Here is an 18661-nt window from a genome sequence, read left to right on the forward strand (position 1 = left end):
AACGAGTTTGGTAGTTTTCCTTCTGTTTCTATTTTTTGAAACAGCTTCAGGAGAATAGGTATTATTTCTTCTTTAAGTGTTTGGTAGAATTCCCCAGGGAATCCGTCAGGCCCTGGACTCTTGTTTTTGGGGAGGTTTTTGATCACTGCTTCAATCTCTTCATAATTAATCAGTCTGTTCAAATAATCAATTTCTTCCTGTTTCAGTCTGGGTAGTTTATAGGTTTCCAGGAAGGCATCCATTTCTTCCAGGTTGTTTAATTTATTGGCATAAAGCTGTTGATAAAAGTTTCTAATGATCCTTCCTATTTCATTGGTGTTGGTTGTGAACTCTCCCTTTCATTCATAATTTTATTAATTTAGGTCCTTTCTCTATTCTTTTGAATAAGATTGGACAGTGGCTTATTGATCTTATTTATTCTTTCAAAGAACCAGCTTCTAGTTCTGTTGATCTGCTCTACTGTGCTCCTGGTTTCTAATTCATTGATCTCTGCTCTAATCTTGATCACCTGCCTTCTCATGCATGGATTAGGCCTGTTCTTCTGTTCCAGCTCCCGCTCCTTGAGGTGAGAATATAAAAACTGCATTTTAGATTTTTCTATTCTTTTGAGTGAGGCTTGGATCACTATCTATTTTCCCCTTAGGGCTACCTTTGCAGTGTCCCATAGGTTTTGGACCAATGTGTTTTCATTTTTGTTGGTCTCCAAAAACTGTTTAATCTCCTTCTTAATTACCTGGTTTACCCAATCATTCTTGAGCAGGATGGTTCTTACTTCCAAGTGTTTGAGTTTCTTCTGGATTTTTCCTTGTGATTGAGCTCCATTTTCAAAGCATTGTGGTCTGAGAATATGCAGGGAATAATCTCAGTCTTTTGATATAGTTTTGCGACCCAGATATGGTCTATTCTGGAGAAAGTTCCATGTCCATTTGAAAAGAAAGTATTTTGTTGTTCTGGGGTATAGTGTTCTGTATATATCTATGAGGTCCATCTGGTCCAGTATGCCATTCAAAACTCTTGTTTCTTTGTTGATTTTCTGCTTAGGTGATCTGTCTGTTGCTGAGAGTGGAGTGTTGAGGTCCCCTACTATTAATGGATTATTATCTATATGTCTCTTTATTCTGGTTAAGAGTTGGCTTGTGTATCTAGCTGCTCCCCTGTTGGGGGCATAGATATTTATAATTATCATATCCACTTGTTGGATACATCCTTTACGAATAATATAGTGTCCTGTATCTCTAACTACAGTCTTTAGTTTAAAAAAATGTGCCTGATATGAGAATTCCTACCCCACTTTCTTTTGAGGTCCATTGGCATGAAAAATGGTTTTCCATCCCTTCACTTTCAGTCTGGATGTATCTTTAGGTTCAAGATGAGTCTCTTGTAGACAGCATATGAATGGGTCATGTCTTTTTATCCAATCTGCAACCCTGTGGCATTTTATGGGAGCATTTAGGCCATTCACATTGAGAATGATTATTGAGAAATATGATTTTAATGATGTCATGTTGCCTGTGAAGTCTTTTTTCTATAGATTGTAGATTTCTGTTCTGGATCACTCTTGGGGACTTTTTACTTTTGTAGAACCCGCCCTTAATATCTCCTGTAGGGCTGGTTTGGTGGTTACTATTTTGGTCAGTTTCTGCCGATCCTGGAAAGTCCTTATCTCTCCATCCATTCTGAATGACAGCTTTGCTGGGTAAAGGATCCTTGGCTGCATGTTCTTCTCGGATAGAGCTTTGAAAATATGCTGCCAACCCTTCCTAGCCTGCCAGGTCTCTGTAGACAGGTCTGACGTTATTCTGATATTTTTACCTCTGTATGTAAGGGTTTTCTTCACCCTGGCTGCTTTCAATACTGTATCCTTGGATCTAATATTTGCAAATTGCACTAAGATGTGACGTGGTGTAGGTCTGTTGTGATTGACCTTGGGAAGGGTCCTCTCTGCCTTTTGGACAGGAATGCTTGTTTCCTTTGCCAGATTAGGGATGTTTTCAGCTACAATTTGTTCAAATATCTCTTCTAGACCTCTGTCTTTCTCCACCCCCTCTTGGATGCTGATGATTCTGACATTGGAACATTTCAATGAGTCAGTAATCTCCCGTAATCTACATTCTTGAAATTGGATTTTTTTGAGGCAAGTTTCTGTTTTAGCTTTCTCTTCTACCATCCCATCCTCCAATTCACTAATTTGTTCTTCTGCCTCATTTACCCTGGCCATCAGAGCATCTAGTTTAGACTGCAGTTGATTCATAGCATTTTTAATTTCTGCCACATTCGCTCTCATTTCCACCCTTAGAGATTCTATATTCTCGTTAATATTTTTTTCAAGTCTACACATCATCTTGACCATTGTTACTCTGAACTCCATTTCTGACAATTTGGTTATATCCATATCCATCAGTTCTGTGGCAGAGGCCACAGACTCAGTATCTTTTCTTTGCAGGGAGGGGATTTCTCCTTCTCGTCATTCTGATGAGGAGAGATTGCAGGGTTGCCCAGAGCCCAAATTATTCACCAGGACCCAGGCAGTGTGCACTTATTTTATAGGGACCTTAGGGATGTGGGCTTCCTGATTTTTCAGCCTGCCTTCTGGGGGAGAGGCCTGCCTCACTGATATTCAGGCAACCCTGTTTGGGTAGAGTCTCTGTGTCCCCTGTGAGGGGGGATGGGGATGGGGATGGACACAATGTGAGGTAGTATTTCCGGGCTTTTGTTCTGGTGGCTTTCCCTGGCAGTTTTCTGTGCCTCTTCTGAGAGTCAGAGCAGCAGTGGCCGAATCCTAGCCTCTGTCTCAGAACAGAGAGATCACAGTCCGCTCTCCACTGAGCTCTCCTGGCCACTTTAACTCTGTTTCTGTCAGTACTGCTAATAACCCTGTAGTGTCCTGGGTTGTGTATCCCACAGCCACTTTCCCAGCCCTCGCTTCCAGGGCTGGCATTTCTCTGTCATTTGTGCTTCTAACACCATCAGCCACCCTTGATTCCTGTGCACACTCCCGAGCTCCCAGTTTTAGTCCGGTTCCATTGAGCACTCTGGAGCTCCGTTTTTCAGTCTGGTCGCACACGTTCCCAGGCTCACGGTCTCAGTCTGCTTTCTCACGGGTGCCAGTCCGCAAGTCTGCCCACTCCCCCATGCAGGTGGCTACTGCTTCCTGGTGCCCAAGCACGGTGGCTCACTCCCCCTTCCGTTTATCTTCCAATATCTGTGTACGGATTCACGGCTCCCTGCTTCGTACCTCAATACTCAGCGCTGGAGATGTTCGTTTGTAGAGATCCAGATGTATCTTCCTGTGTCTCAGGCTGATTTTGTGGGTGTTCAGGATGGTCTGGTAGATATCCAGCTCGACTCAGGGGACCAGCTGAAACAGGGGTCCCCTACTCCTGTGCCATCTTTTCTCCTCCCCCCAAAATCCCATTTTAAACCCTGCTAAGATCTGAAGTATTTTATGAGGAAAATGGCCAACACAAAATTGTACAAAAGCTTTTTGAAATCTGAACATTCAGATTAATATGCATTTAGGTCTACAAATTCTATGTCCTCTAAGAAAATATATTTCAATAATTACAATTTTCTTTTTCAATTAAGCATCAGCAAGTAAATAAATTTCCCAATAATAAGACTATATTCAATTGAAATATCAGTAGAGTTTAAATTGAATTGTATTTTGTTAATTAAATTTCCCCCTTTTCTGGTCTTAACACAATCATTCAAAGATAAGCAAAAATTCACCCTTTTTATAAGAGAATAGGGTGCCTTGCCATTTTTTTTTCCTGAGTTTATAATGGCACATACCACTCCTTTATGTGTCTCATCTTTTATTAGTCCTTTAAAATAGCAAAGACTTTCCCCAAACTTCCCAAGTTTGCACACGCCTTAGAATTGAAATGTCCATTTTTATAATCACAAGTCAGGATTTTCTAGAACTTAGCTAGATTTTATTTTTTCTGATTTTCTAAATTTTTATGTTATGTTAGTCACCGTACAGTACATCATTAGTTTTTGATGTAGTGTTCCAAGATTCATTGTTTGCCTATAACACCCAGTGTTCCATGCAATACATGTTCTCCTTTATACCCATTGCTGGGCTAGCCCATCCCCCCCACACCCTTCCCCTCTAAAACCCTCAGTTTGTTTCCCAGAATTAATAGTCTCTTGTTGTTTGTCTCCCCCTTCCCCCCCTTTATTTTTCCCTTCCTTCTCCTAATGTCCTCCATGCTATTCCTTATGTTCCACCAATAAGTGAAACCATATGATAATTGTCTTTCTCTGTTTGTCTTATTTCACTTAGCATAATCTTCAGTTCCATCCATGTTGATGCAAGTGTTGGGTAATCATCATTTCTGATGGATGAGTAATATTCCATTGTATGGAATATGAACTTTAGCTAGATTTTAAACTCCATATTCAAGAAACCTTGTCAGTGAGAGCTTTTCAGATCATAGTCTTACAAGTTTCCCCCTTCCTTTCTTGGTGAATCTGTAGTTGATCTTGTATCTGGTAAGCCAAACTTGAACTTCTGTTAGGCTAAAGGATTTTGACAAACCTATTTTCCAAAAATGAAAAGTAAAAAACAAAGAACTCAACATTAAATATGGTATTAAATACAAAAATGTAGTAAATAGCACTTTTATATATTAATCCCCCATGAATCTTATCTTTATGTAGAAAGTTTCAAGTTTTAAGGCATATTTCTCTGGTTCTGCCATTCAAAAGCTAATTAGCAATACAAATTGCTTTTAGAACACATTCATTTCAACCAGAAAAAAAAAAAAAAAAGGAAAAGCATATCAGTCTTTTTAATATTATTTTTATATTTTAATATTTCCAAAACCAGTATGAAAACATAAAATTTTATACATACAGGAAAATCCACAAGGTATGTACACATAGACCTCATATGTATAATTAAATGTTTTTTTAAAGCAATTTAAAAATTTAATGTCTTAGGTATATTAAAAAAAAACACCATTCCTCGGAGGAATAAAATATACAATGTTTTCAATAGATTTGTAAAGTCACTTTTAGTCACTGACTGACATAGTATATTTAAATTTCCTTGTGGCAAATCCATTTTATAACTCCAATTTCATATTTGTTTTATTGTCCTTGTAAATGCAATCAATGATGATTCATTAATTCATGGATGTTAATATTATTTCTATTAAGAGGTGATTGAATTTTGACACAAGCCATAGCAGCACAATCCTAAACTTCTAGATCCCCTCCACATATGTATGTGTGGTCAAATTTTGTATGCTCCTAAGTATGGAGGATTAGTCTTCCTCTTTCTAATATATTTGTGAATATCTTTAGATCAATCTCATTTTCTTTGCTTGTGTTTTATTAACTTTATTGCCCTGAAAAGTTCCTCATTTTATTCTTTGTAGTATTTGTGTTGTCAAGAAATATATTTACAGAAATAGCGTCATTTGAAACCTTTCCATTAAGCAATTCACACACAATTTTGGTCATTATTTCATCCACATAGTCAGTAAACAGTACTTCCGACAATGGCGACCTCATAGGCTGAGCTACGCATCCCCGGAAAGCCCCAGAGGTCCCACCACAGCTTTGGCAGTGTTAGTGCTTGCTCTGTACTACAGGTGGGAGCAGAGATGCCACGGCACACACCAACTCACGCTCATAGTGATTGTTCTACTCTTCTGTCAGCCATATATTCGGTTTTTGTACACATTCAACTGTATTGGTTATATTACACTGTAAGTGCTTCCTGAGTGGAGGAGCTCCACCACCTCTTTTCAACTCCTCATATCACCTGAGAGTCAACACATATTTTATCTTTTTTGTTGTTTTTACTTGGTAGAGCATATGAAAAACATTGAGACAGAAAACAGTGTTACCTTTGAGCATGCTGTGTGTTGCCTGAAATACTCTTTACTCCCTTGCATTTGGTTAAATCTTAAGTGTCACAGAAAATTAGCATCAGAATATTTTCCACAACCTACATTTGTGCGAGGCCCATTTTATAAACCGCTAACAACGTAGGATCACCTTAACCGCTGTCTCATTGCGCTACACCATGACGTTTGTGTCTTATTCTCCCACAGAGCACAAGTGTCTTGATATACTGTGCTTACCGACCTCGGCAATGTAGGACTAACACAGTAACAAGTCGCATATGTTAACTCAGTAAATGTTGAGTTCAGTGAATAAATAAGCGGGGTGGAATGTATGCTGTTTCCTAGAACTTCTGTGCATTCTGTATCACAGGTAGAAAAGCCCAAAATTATGTTTAGGATATAACTCAAGTAAGTATCTGTCTGTTTTTTCTTATATTTTCCCTTTTTTTTAAACTTTTCTGACAGTCATAATTTTTAAAGTGAATGAGGAAAAATAGCACCAGATAATGTACGGAAGTGTTGAATCACTATATTGTATGCCTGAAACTACTATTACATTGTATGTTAACTAACTGGAATTTAAATAAAAACTTAAAAAAGAAATATTTGTGAAAGCTATAAAATATAAGCAATTAGAATCCAATATTTTTAAAAATAAACCTATTAGAAAAATTTTAGTGGTTGAATTTCCACCTTTTCTGTTCTTATAGGCAACTCCCCTCAACACTAGACACTATCTGCAATTCAAACTAAAAACTGCTTATTTTAAATTACAGTCAAATTAGTGAATTCAGTTAAGAAGTACTAAAATGGCAAGTGTGACTTAAAAGTAAAGAGTCTGCAAAAATGATCCATTTGTTGTTGTTATTGTTTTAAATTTTTTGTTCCTTTGTTTCTGTTTTTAATTAGCAAACTTTTGATAAAATTTCTGGCATATTATTAATGCATTTTACAATTACCAAATTTGCTTTCACTATATAGACATAGCCCTACAATTATATATACTATCAGAACAAGGAACATTATCACAGATAAAGAAGAACAATCTAAAATGATAAAGGCATCAAGCATTCATAGAAGACATAAAAATCCTTAGTGTAAATGTACCTAATTATATAGTATAAAACTATATACGAGGCAAAACTGATAGAACTATAGGCAGAAATAAGCAAGTTAATAACAGGTGGAGACTTCAACTCATCTCTATCAGTAACTGACAGATCCAGCAAGCAGAATATCAGTAAAGATATAATTGACCTGACAACACTATCAATTAGCTTGGTGTGGTTGACATTTACAGGGTGACTTATGCAACAGTAGAATATTCATTCTTCTCAAACTTCATGGAACATTCACCAAGATCAACTCTATAAAACATAACAAGTTTAAAAGAATAGAAATTATACAAGGTATCTTCATAGACCACAATTGCATTAATATAGAAATTAACAACAAAAGATAGCTGGGAAATGTTCAAAGAATTGGAGCTTAAACAGCACCCCTATAAAAACAAATGCATCAAAGAAGAAGTCTGAAGAGAAATTAAAATATACTTTCAATTAAACGAAAATACAACTTCTCAAAATTTGTGAGATATAGCAAAAGCAATGCTCTCAGGGAAAACGTCTAGCATTAAATGAATATAATAGAGACATAAAAACATCACAAAACCATGCTTGTATCTAATGAAACTGAAGAAAGAAGAGCAATTTAAGCTGAAAGCAAATAGAAGAAAGAAAATAATAAAACTTAGAGCAGAAATCGATGAAATTGAAAACAGAAAGCAACAGGGAAAAATCAATGAAACCGAAAGCTGATTCTTTAAAAATATCGATAAAACTGATAAAATTTAAGTCAGGCTGACCAAAACAAACAAACAAGCAAGCGAACAAACAAAAAACCAGAGGAGACACAAATTGCTAACATAAAAAATGAAAGAAGAGATGTCATCACAGATGACATTAAAACAATGTGGTATTACCATAAAGGGTAGCCATAAGAGAATAATGAAACAGGGTAGAGTGCAGGAAAATAAGACACTAGACTCATAGTGGATTATCTTTTGACAGATGTTATTTCCTTTTAATCTCTGTAGTGTCTGTACCCATGTTTTCTCTTTCATTTCTGATTTTCTTTTTCCCCCCAACCTTGGTCAATCTACCTAGAGATTTATCAATGTTATTAGTCTTTTTAAAAAACTTGCTTTCGGTTTACTATGTTTCTGATTTATTTTCTACTTGCTTTCATCTTATTTTCATTATACGTTGTTCTGTGTTTAATTTTTAGTCTTTATTGTATTTACTTCTTGGAAGCTTAGTTAACTAATATGAAACCTAATAATTCAAGTGATAGAATTTCCTATAATAATAGGTGAGTAAAAATGGAAAGAAGGAAGAATTGTACTTTTTTCTACTTTAATTTGCTCCTTAACTTGTGAGTTTTGGGTTCAGGTGTCCAATTTTTGTTTTTGGATATTTAAATCAGTCTAGAGTGTTGTTTTACAGCTTTCTTACATTTCATGTATGGTTTTTATGGGAGAATTTTCATCAGCTGAAATGTTTGATTCTCATTGCCTACGTTCTTCGTGTAATATCTTAAAATATGTGAAACATACTTTTTATGGAGTGAAGTGGTAGGGTGGATGCTTTGTTGGATTCCTAGGTCAAGAGTGGCCTCTTCTGTCAAGAGAATGCAATGCAGCACTTTCAATAAGATTTTGGAGAGGAAAAAAGGTATTTGTTTTTTTGTTTGTTTTTTAATGTCATTTTGTCCAACATATCCTAACACTCTCCCCACTTGACATGCATATACATGCTTCTATTTTAACTAAGCTAACTCAGATTATAAAATGCATTTTCAAGATCAATAGTTGATGATTTCTCCTTACCCAAACAAGCATGCAAATTCAATGCTTTCACGTACAACTTCAGTTAATTTTCTAGGTCACTACAGTGGGCATAGATTCTAGGAGGTAGTAAAGAATCCCTTTTACTTATTCATTTGATAGAATCACATCTTATCTGAATTCAAATACCCTGATTAAAATAGGTATTATTCCTCCACTATTGCCAAGTGGAAGAAAAACAAATCTAAAAATTTGGTCCCTGTCCAGCATTTATGTTAGTTACAGAATAGCAAAAACACCTTCAATATTACCAAGCAGAGAGTTTTAGTTAAATTTACACATTAATCTCCTTCTCTTTTTTTCATTTCTTCAGTCTTGACCAGATAGTGTCATTCTAGCAATAGGTATCCTATCCAATATTTAGTCCTCCATTATTTCTCTATATCTATTGTTATATAGTCTTTTAAATGTTTAAAGAAAGATTAAAAACTACACTATTGTGAGATTCTTATCAAGATTCTTATCATCCTATGCCATTGTCTGTTACTTCACAATATTTCCCCAGTGCCTCAGAAAGTGTATACAGTACGCCCCCCCCTTCCATGGTTTTGCTTTCTGTGGTTTCAGTTACCCATGGTCAACTGCAGTCTAGAAGCTGATGGTCCTCCCTCTGACATTGTCAGAAGGTCAATAGTAAATTAACACTAAGTCACAACGCCTACATCAATCACCTCACTTCATCTCATCATGCAGGCATTTTCCCATCTCAAATCAACACGAGAAGAAGGATGAGTACAATACAACAGGATATTCTGAGACACATACGCATAGCTTTTATTATTATATATTATTATAATCTATTTTATTATTAGTTATTATTATTAATCTCTTACTGCACCTAATTTATAACTTGAACTTAATTATAGGTATCATATATAAGAAAAACAGTATATATAAGATTTGGTACTTATCCCCCCGCAGATAAGGGGGAACTGTACATGACTGAGATCTTCATTATTTTTTTACAGATATACAAGACATATTTAGATATTAAGAATATTAACTCATGTCTATGATGCCCCTTTAAATATATTTTTCCGTTTATTCTTGTCTTACTTTTTTTAAAGATTAATTTTTGCCAGTTTAAGTATAAGCCATCACAAATTTCCTGAAAATTTTTCTGTAATTTTTGCTTTAAAAAATCCTTCACATTCTGATTCAGTTACTACACTATATTTTTCAGTTTATATTTCTCATTCTACTTTCATCTTTTGAGTATATTTCGGTATATAGTATGTAGGGAATATGTAAATCTATAATTTTCCAAATTATACAATTGTTATGAAACAAACTGTCCTTTCTTAAACTATTTGAAATGCCACTTGAATAAGAATAATACTACTCATATTTTTACAAATCTATGTTTCATTTTAAAATATGACAGTAAAAGGTCTTAACTCCATCAAATTTTCACTTATTATTATTATTATTATTATTATTATTTTTACTTATTTCACTTTCATCCAGATGGACTCTAAACCAAACTCCTAACTAGTTTATATTAAATTGATATTTAAGTCATGAAAGCCAAGTGTGTGGATTTGTCTACATAAAACACTTATCATTTCCTTAACTCTCAGGTAACATGATAAAAGAAGTCCAGTGAGAGTTCTCTAACATAGTTAAGATGGGTTCGCTAAATCAGCAAGAGGCTACATGAGGATGTAAAATAGTGCTTTCCAATGCATGTTTTCATGATGCCTCACATTCTGCTGTGGCTATGTATAAGCAATAATCAGAAGACTTAGGGAGTGGTAAGAACTATTTCAATCGCTTTGATCCAGTGCATTAATAGTTAAGAGTAAAGTAAATATTCCCAGCCCTCATGAAACTAAAGCTTATTGAAAGTACTCCATAGCCCCCACATGAGTCTTCATCCACCAATAATTACCTACAACATTTGCTCCCTAGCTTCGAATATTTGTTCTTACTCATTTTCTTTTCTTAATTGAAAGCTCAAATAGAAATTTTTTAAAATGTGGTTTTTTTCCATATTAAACATTCATTTGTAGTGGGATGATTTTAGTTATTCAATCTGTTCTATCACCAGAATGATAAATTTTAGCATTTTTTATCCGTTATCACAGAACATGTGTAAATGTCTTAGGGTTTAGAAAAATGAAATAAAAATAATAAAAAGAAATGTAAAGAGTTTAACATCATTGAGACGTTTTCAATTTGTTCAAAACAAAGAGGAAATCATCTAGGGTCATATACTTTCTTTTGTCTCTATATGGGGTTAAATTATTAAGTATAGTTGTTATGCTTACCTTACAATAAGTGTTAAATATAAGGAATATAGTAAGTAAAGCATAATAATGTAGGAGATAATAAATTTAATTTTAGCCACGATTTACTGATCATTTAAACCAGACATGTTCCCAGTCCTTAGATGATGATAGTGCTGAATATAGGATACATGATAGATAAGTAGATACAAAGATGATGATAGATAGATGATAGATGGATAGATAGATAGATAATAGATAGACAGATGGATAGATAGATGATTGATAGACAGATGATAGATGATGATAGATAGATAGATAGATAGATAGATAGATAGATAGATAGATAGATGATAGATTGAATGGTATGAGTTTTCCTTGGCAAATGGTATGCTGAAATACTGAGACTTTTACTGTTCCACAGAGCCCACTGTTACCATTTTAACTTCAATTTCACACTGAGATTGGCCATTTTTGAAGAATCTTATATGTCCATAAAAGTTGGGTGTTGTTTTTGTTTTTGTTTCAAGTGTGTTTCTACTCCTCACAGCACCAGGCTTTTTTTCCACTCCTTTCTTCCTGACTGAGAGTCCTCCACCCATATATTTGAGGAAGTAGAAGTAACTGAAGTTTGCTTACTTGAGTGACGATCAGCTAGTTCAGTCCGATACCCTCAGTTTTTGGACACATCCTCCATATTTCCTTATAAAACAAGGGTAAGCAAAATGGAGGCTGAGAGGATCCACTCACTGATTTGGTTCTTCATTTTGAAATTAAAATTTTCTAGTTTCCATGAGTTTACCTTCTACACAATCAAAATACACAGAGAAGAGGAAACTTTTTGTTCACTTATATATATTCATAGATGTTAAAAGCAGAAGCCAAATATATAACATGGGTTATAAAATTCTTCCGATAGTTTATCTGCATATAACTGGGTCAATATAAAAAATCCTTGGGCAATTTGACTATGTCTTAATTTTTTTTTTTTAAGATTTTATTTATTTATTTGACAGAGATGGAGACAGCCAGCGAGAGAGGGAACACAAGCAGGGGGAGTGGGAGAGGAAGAAGCAGGCTCATAGCGGAGGAGCCCGATGTGGGGCTCGATCCCATAACGCCGGGATCACGCCCTGAGCCGAAGGCAGACGCCCAACCGCTGTGCCACCCAGGCGCCCCTGACTATGTCTTAATTTCATGGCACATAATGCATTTTTTTTTTTTGCTTTCCCCCTTTCATGTACAATAGAGAAATAATTTTACTGTGTGTATTGCAGCTATGACCTTTGCTGTAAGGGAACAATGAGAAGGAGAAATGGAAGCTGTATACTTGGCTTCATAACATGGGAGTAAATAAGATGGTCTGAGTCATCTACTAGGTCATTACAGGCACTAAGTTAAAACAAAGTCTAAGACACATTCATTTAATATTTCCTCAATTAAACAAAAGCAAGCCCAAGTCCAGAATTTTTGACTAATGTGACTATTCTGTTACAACTATTTCTTTCTCTAAATTTCCAAGGGGAAACAAACTACGAAATGTTGCAAATGTTTTTCAGTTAAAATATTTACTCAGCCATATTGGCATGCAAACTTATTCCACTTAAAATAGCCACTTCTATTCACATACTTTACCACATCAATGATATTATCTCTTTGCTAAAGCATTAAAACTATTTAAATCCTTAACTACCTCACAAGAGAAAAATAAAGACACCACCGTGACCATACTGGGTTAGAAGTTCTGCCGACTAGAGAGGATATTGGGTAACCAATAAGTCAACCTTCCCTAACTCATCACCTTCTCCAGTTATTGCCCAATCTCTCCTTACAGTTAAACATCTTGAAAAGAAAAAAACTAAACTTCCTTTCTCCATCTCATAAACCACTGCAACCTAAGTTTTGTTCTTGAAAAAAAAAAAAATAGCAGTATTTTCTAGGCAATAATTTACTGTAAATGGGCTAGAACCCAGATCATTTGACAAGAGTTTGTAGATGCCTGCAAATTAAGGATTGAGGGGAGGGAATACAATTTCAAAGTTGGTACTGGGACAAAAATTCAACACATGTAGTAATTTTATGGTCTGTCACTGATTAATTCTTTGACCTAAATGATCAGACTCCATTTTTTTTTTTTTGTTTTTTACATTATTTAAGTCATTGAAGAATTGGAAGCCTGGTTGATGTTGCAAATCCTAACTAAAAGCATGCAATTATTGGCACTGTGGAATAATTTCTTACAGCACATCACTGTGTATTTATTTAACTTTTCCTAAGAGTATTATTCATCATATTTTTATTATATAAAAATATGTTTAGGAAAAAAATGAGTATAGTTGACACACAATGCTGCTTTCATTCCAGGTGTACAAGAGAGTGATTCCACAAGTCTATACAGTATGCTATGCTCACCACAAGTATAGGCACCATCTGTCACCGTATGATACTATTACAACACCACTGACCATATTCCCTGTGCTATGCCTTTTACCCCTGTGACTTATTCATTCCATAACTGGAGGCCTGCATCTCCCACTCCCCTTCACGATTTTGCTCATTCCTCCATCTTCCTCCCCTCTGTCAACCATTGGTTTATTCTCTGTATTTACAGGTCAGTTTCTGGCTTTTTGTTTATTCATTTGCTTTTTGTTTTGTTTTGTTTTTCTTGTTTTTTAGATTCCACCTATGAATGAAATCATATGGTACTTGTCTTCCTCAGTCTGATTTACATCCTTTAGAAAGCATTAAAAAAAGGAGATCGTGCCATTTACAACAACATGGATGGACCTAACTTTTGTTCTTCTGCTATCCTATTAAAGCTGCTAAAACCAAGATCACCAATGGCATCATCTCTGTAGTGAAACCTAATGAATATTCTTTAGTATTCATATATTTATGACTCCATCATTCTTGAAATATTGTATTCCAAAAGTTCCTAAGATATTAATTTTCCACATTCTTTTCTTTTACAGGACTGTGGAATAATACATTCTCCTGTGGCTCCATTTACCCATAGGCATCATTTCAATACGCCGCTGCTCGGGTATGGTGCTGGATCTGCTTCTCCAGCATGGTCCTACTTTACTAACCGTTACTAGCAAAAGACTGTTAGCTATATTTTGCTGACTTTGTATTTTTGTGTTGTATATAAATTGTATTATATCTCCACGCCATGTCAGCACAATAGTTATCTGTTAGTTGCAAACATAGAGAGCCAGGTATGAACTTGCCATCTTGTCATAGAGAAATGAAAGGGATATGTTGCAATTACAGTGGCTTTTATTTTGGTCTCCAACTGATTAAAATATGATTGCTTTTCCCTCCTTTCCAAATGTGCAAACTGTGTAAATATAATGTTTCTATGCTCGCAAAATGTTCAAGCCTGCTCTCTTCCACTTGCTGCTGTTTCCTGTTTTCAGTAAGCCGCTGTTGAATGTTTTTTTTTTCTTAACTATGATAAAGGGAATAGATTATAATTTTCTCTTTTTAAAAAGATTTATTTATTTTAGAGAGAGTGCACATGTGGGGTGGGGGAGGGACAGACGGAGAGGGATACAGAGTCCCAAGCAGACTCCATGCTGAGCTTGGAGCCCAACACAGGGCTTGATCTCATGACCCTGAGATCATAACCTGAGCTGAAATCAAGAGTCAAATGCTCAACTGACTGCACCACCCAGGTGCCCCTAGATTATAATTTTCTTTACCAAAATGTCTAATATAACTCTGACTGTGACTGGAGAAATGAAATGTGAAAGAGAAAGTGTCTTGATTTACTGCTAACAGCGTGTGAGTCGGTGTAACTGACTCCCCAACTTTCTTTTTCTACATTTTCCACAGACATTTCTGGAACAATGAAACCCCTTGGCAGGGCACAGAGAGAACTACACCACTGTGTGTTCTGTTTTTTTGTTTTTTTGTTTTTAATGATATGTTAGTCGCCATATAGTACATCACATCATGTGTTCTCTTACTTCCCCACGATTTGCTGTGCGTGTGTTTATTTACTTTTTCTGTGGTCCATTCACAAGCTGAGAGTCATTAAGGACTATGTTATTCTGAATTTGCAGGAGAGGATTTTCAAAAGTGCTTTACTTTGGGAATATTTTTTTTTAAGATTTTATTTATTTATTTGACAGAGACAGCCAGCGAGAGAGGGAACACAAGCAGGGGGAGTGGGAGAGGAAGAAGCAGGCTCCTAGCGAAGGAGCCTGATGTGGGGCTCAATCCCAGAACGCTGGGATCACGCCCTGAGCTGAAGGGCAGACGCTTAACGACTGCGCCACCCAGGCGCCCCAAAGGAATATTTTTTAAAAGGTATTTTCACTGGTAAAAAATAAAGTTTAAGTGCAGAACTAATTTTATGAGAATTTGTGTTTTAGCTACATATGTTCTTTCTTAATTGTATATATAGGAGTTAAAAAGAGAAATCTATAAATTAGGAGGTTCTGAGCATTCTACTCTCATGAAACCAACTGGGTTCTGTTTTTTAGAGTGTGTAATCAGCTGGATATTTCACAGATATACCAAACTTACTATACCTAAAACTTACCATTCTGGATTTCCAGAAACCTTTTGTTTCTCCTGTGTTCCCACCTGAGTGGAGCCATCAGCCAACCAGATGTCCAGTAATATCACTGGACTTAATTCATGATTCTAAATACCTGATTCAAATGTAAAAAAACAACCCCTGTTTATTCCATCTCTTTTCTGTCAGAGGTTGAGTGGTCACTGAGTATACCCACCTCTGTGCTAGTTTATAGAAAAGGTCTTATGCATAACATTGTCTTCTGACCAATTCTCTTTTTTTAATAATACTTTTTTATTATGTTCTAACTTAATCTTCAGATTTGAATTCTTTATTCCATCGTGGATGTTGTGCTGTGTCCCGATTTGCCCTTCAGGACTACAGTACTAATTTCCACAGACCCGGGGATGCTGATGCATGATAGCTCTGAGATCTCAGCTCAGAGGCATTGCCCTCAGCTCAAGATGTCTGACTCACTCAGGATCACTACCTGTCCTACCGGACACCTACATCCCACGTCTGGGTGATACAAGAGAGATAAAGGCCTGGCCTTCACTCCAACTTGGGATTATTCTGATGGACCTTGCCAGCTGCAGGGATTCCCATGAAGTTGGCTGAAGCTCTGTGTCGGTTGTGAGTTCATTGCAGTTCATTCTGTCTAATACTGTCCTTCTTTCCTATAAAGTACTGGTCACAAGAGCATTTTTGATACAATAACCTCTGTCTCATACTATTTCCCTTGGTAACTGACTTGCAACATATTCAAAAAGCAATTTGAGCCTTCTGCTACAAATCAAGATATAGTTCTAGAAATCCACTAGGATTCCTTTCCCGATTCACCCTTAAATCTGAGTTGTGTCCCTTACACGTACTCCCCAAAGAATATGTTCTTTAACTGTCACTGAAATTCTACTGCAAAACTGCAAAAGCCTGTAGAGTCTTCTGAATTCCCCACTATTTTGTATTGAATGTGGAGTCATTAATTTCTTTTTATTCACTATTTTCTGAGACTTCTAGTATAATCTTACCTGCCATTAACTGTTATGTTATGTTTATGTTAGATGCCTCTTTGAGTAGGTATATGAGAAGACATATATGTTAGTGTGTTTCAGGGCATGGACTTTGACATTAAGATATCAGAGTTCAAATTCCAGCTCTGCCACTAACAATTTCTATAACCTTGGAAAGCTTAAGTTAGCCACTTCTTTCTTCTATAAAATATTGCAATCTATCTTATTTGAGAATAAATGTGATGAATACATATAAGTCACTTGTAATAGCACTTGACACAGTAAATTCTAAAAGTATGCTTGATATTATTTTATTTTTCTTAAAATCTCTAGTCTTTCTTGAGGAATATATTTGGTTCGTGGCACCTTTTATTTGCACAGGAAAAATCAGTGCATGGTTGTACGGGCATCCATGCTATTGTCAGTCAGACTACACCCTTTCTTCTGAGAACTTCCCGCCTCTTCCATACATAAGCCTATAGCTAAGGTGACCATAGTTTGATGGCTTAGCCCTCCCTTAACATGACGTTATTTATTTTTTTCTAGCAAAATTAAATAGGAAACTCTCTGGTAATAAAAGCTATAAGATGGATGCCTGAGAGTAGTTATTGTCAATGTTTCCAATTACATGGGAGGAATCTATCTTCATGTAAATAAATAAATAAATAAATAAACAAATAAAACCCACATGGAAAGAGAAAGACACAGAAAGGCAGCACAAGTGCCTGGTAGACTTGAGGTTCCTGGCTCGTTTTCCCTGTGGCTAAGCTCTATTGCTACCTTTCCTATGGTTTGTTCATTCAAATTTCTTTTCAATCAGGCATAATAACCAAGTACATTTCCAAAGGTTTCCCACTTTGTCCAAGCTAGATTGAATCCTGTTTCTGTTACTTGTAATTAATAAAGTGAACCTGACTTGTAGAACAAATAAAAGCACAGGAAGGTAGTAACAAAAACTGTGCAGATGATTAAATGTAGAAGGAAGGGAATAGGAAGGAGTGAAAGACATAGAAAGGAAAGTAGATTAAGGAGGTAAAGAGGTTAGTCTTATATGTATGAATAGTGAGCATGTCAATCACCAAAATTTCTGCATTGTATCATTATTATTTCTAATAAGAATACTTTTAAGTCACATAATGTTCCACGGTTTACAAGGAGCGTAACATTTTTCTTCTCATTTAAAACAATAGCTAACCCCAGTCGAACACTCGCTCTGATATAGTCATTCTTCTAAATGCTTCAAGCATATGATGTTATTTAATCCTCAAACAGCTGGGAGCTACAGCTTTTATCGTCACAATCTTATGAATTAGGAAACTGAGACTCATAGATGAATAACTTGTCAGATGGCTAATAGATAAGGAGTGTAATAGAAGATATTTGAGCCTAGGCCTGCAATTTCTTACAGCAAAGGTTCTTTACCACACCCGTGTCAATAAATTGAACATCATCCCATATGAAATGAATGTTCCGTAATGAAAACTCCAAGCTGAAAAACATTAGGGAGCAAATAAAAAAAGATCCATAAAGGAGACTAAAACTATAGGACCAGGGTGGAAAGACGAAAACCAAGAAGGAGCAGAACTGTTCAAAGTAAAATAATACTGTATCGAAAGATGATGATGATGATGACAAAGTGTCAAGGAGAATGAAATAAGTAATCCAGTAAAATTCTGTAGAGAGAGCAAATAATATAAGCATTGAATTAAATTGGATTTATGAATTTAACATACTGCCTAAAACAGAAATAGACATAAAAAATTCAAAGCGAATGCACAAATGAATGACTACCAAATAGACCATTAGTGTTTTAAACAAAAGCAGTCTGAATAAAGAGGAGAAAAAGAAAATACAAATAACAGTGTTCTGAGTAATTATCGGAAAGTGAGAAAGGACATTATTTGTGTAGTTTCTTCCCCCAAGTCCATTTACTTTGAAAAGAAGCCTATGTAAGGGGCAAATTGAAAGGGGACATGAGTAGAGCCAGATGGGTACAGATGCATGAGTATGTTTATGTCTTGGAAGTGATGCACTTTAAATGGAAGTGGTTGCATGTATGTGTTGGGAAGATTAATGGCGTAAACCTTGGAACAGTGTGGAGAGGTAGAGGGAGTTGATCCAGTGTCTATTCA

This window comes from Ursus arctos, unplaced genomic scaffold, assembly GCF_023065955.2.
Source record: "Ursus arctos isolate Adak ecotype North America unplaced genomic scaffold, UrsArc2.0 scaffold_26, whole genome shotgun sequence".
In the NCBI taxonomy this organism is placed as follows: Eukaryota; Metazoa; Chordata; class Mammalia; order Carnivora; family Ursidae; genus Ursus; species Ursus arctos.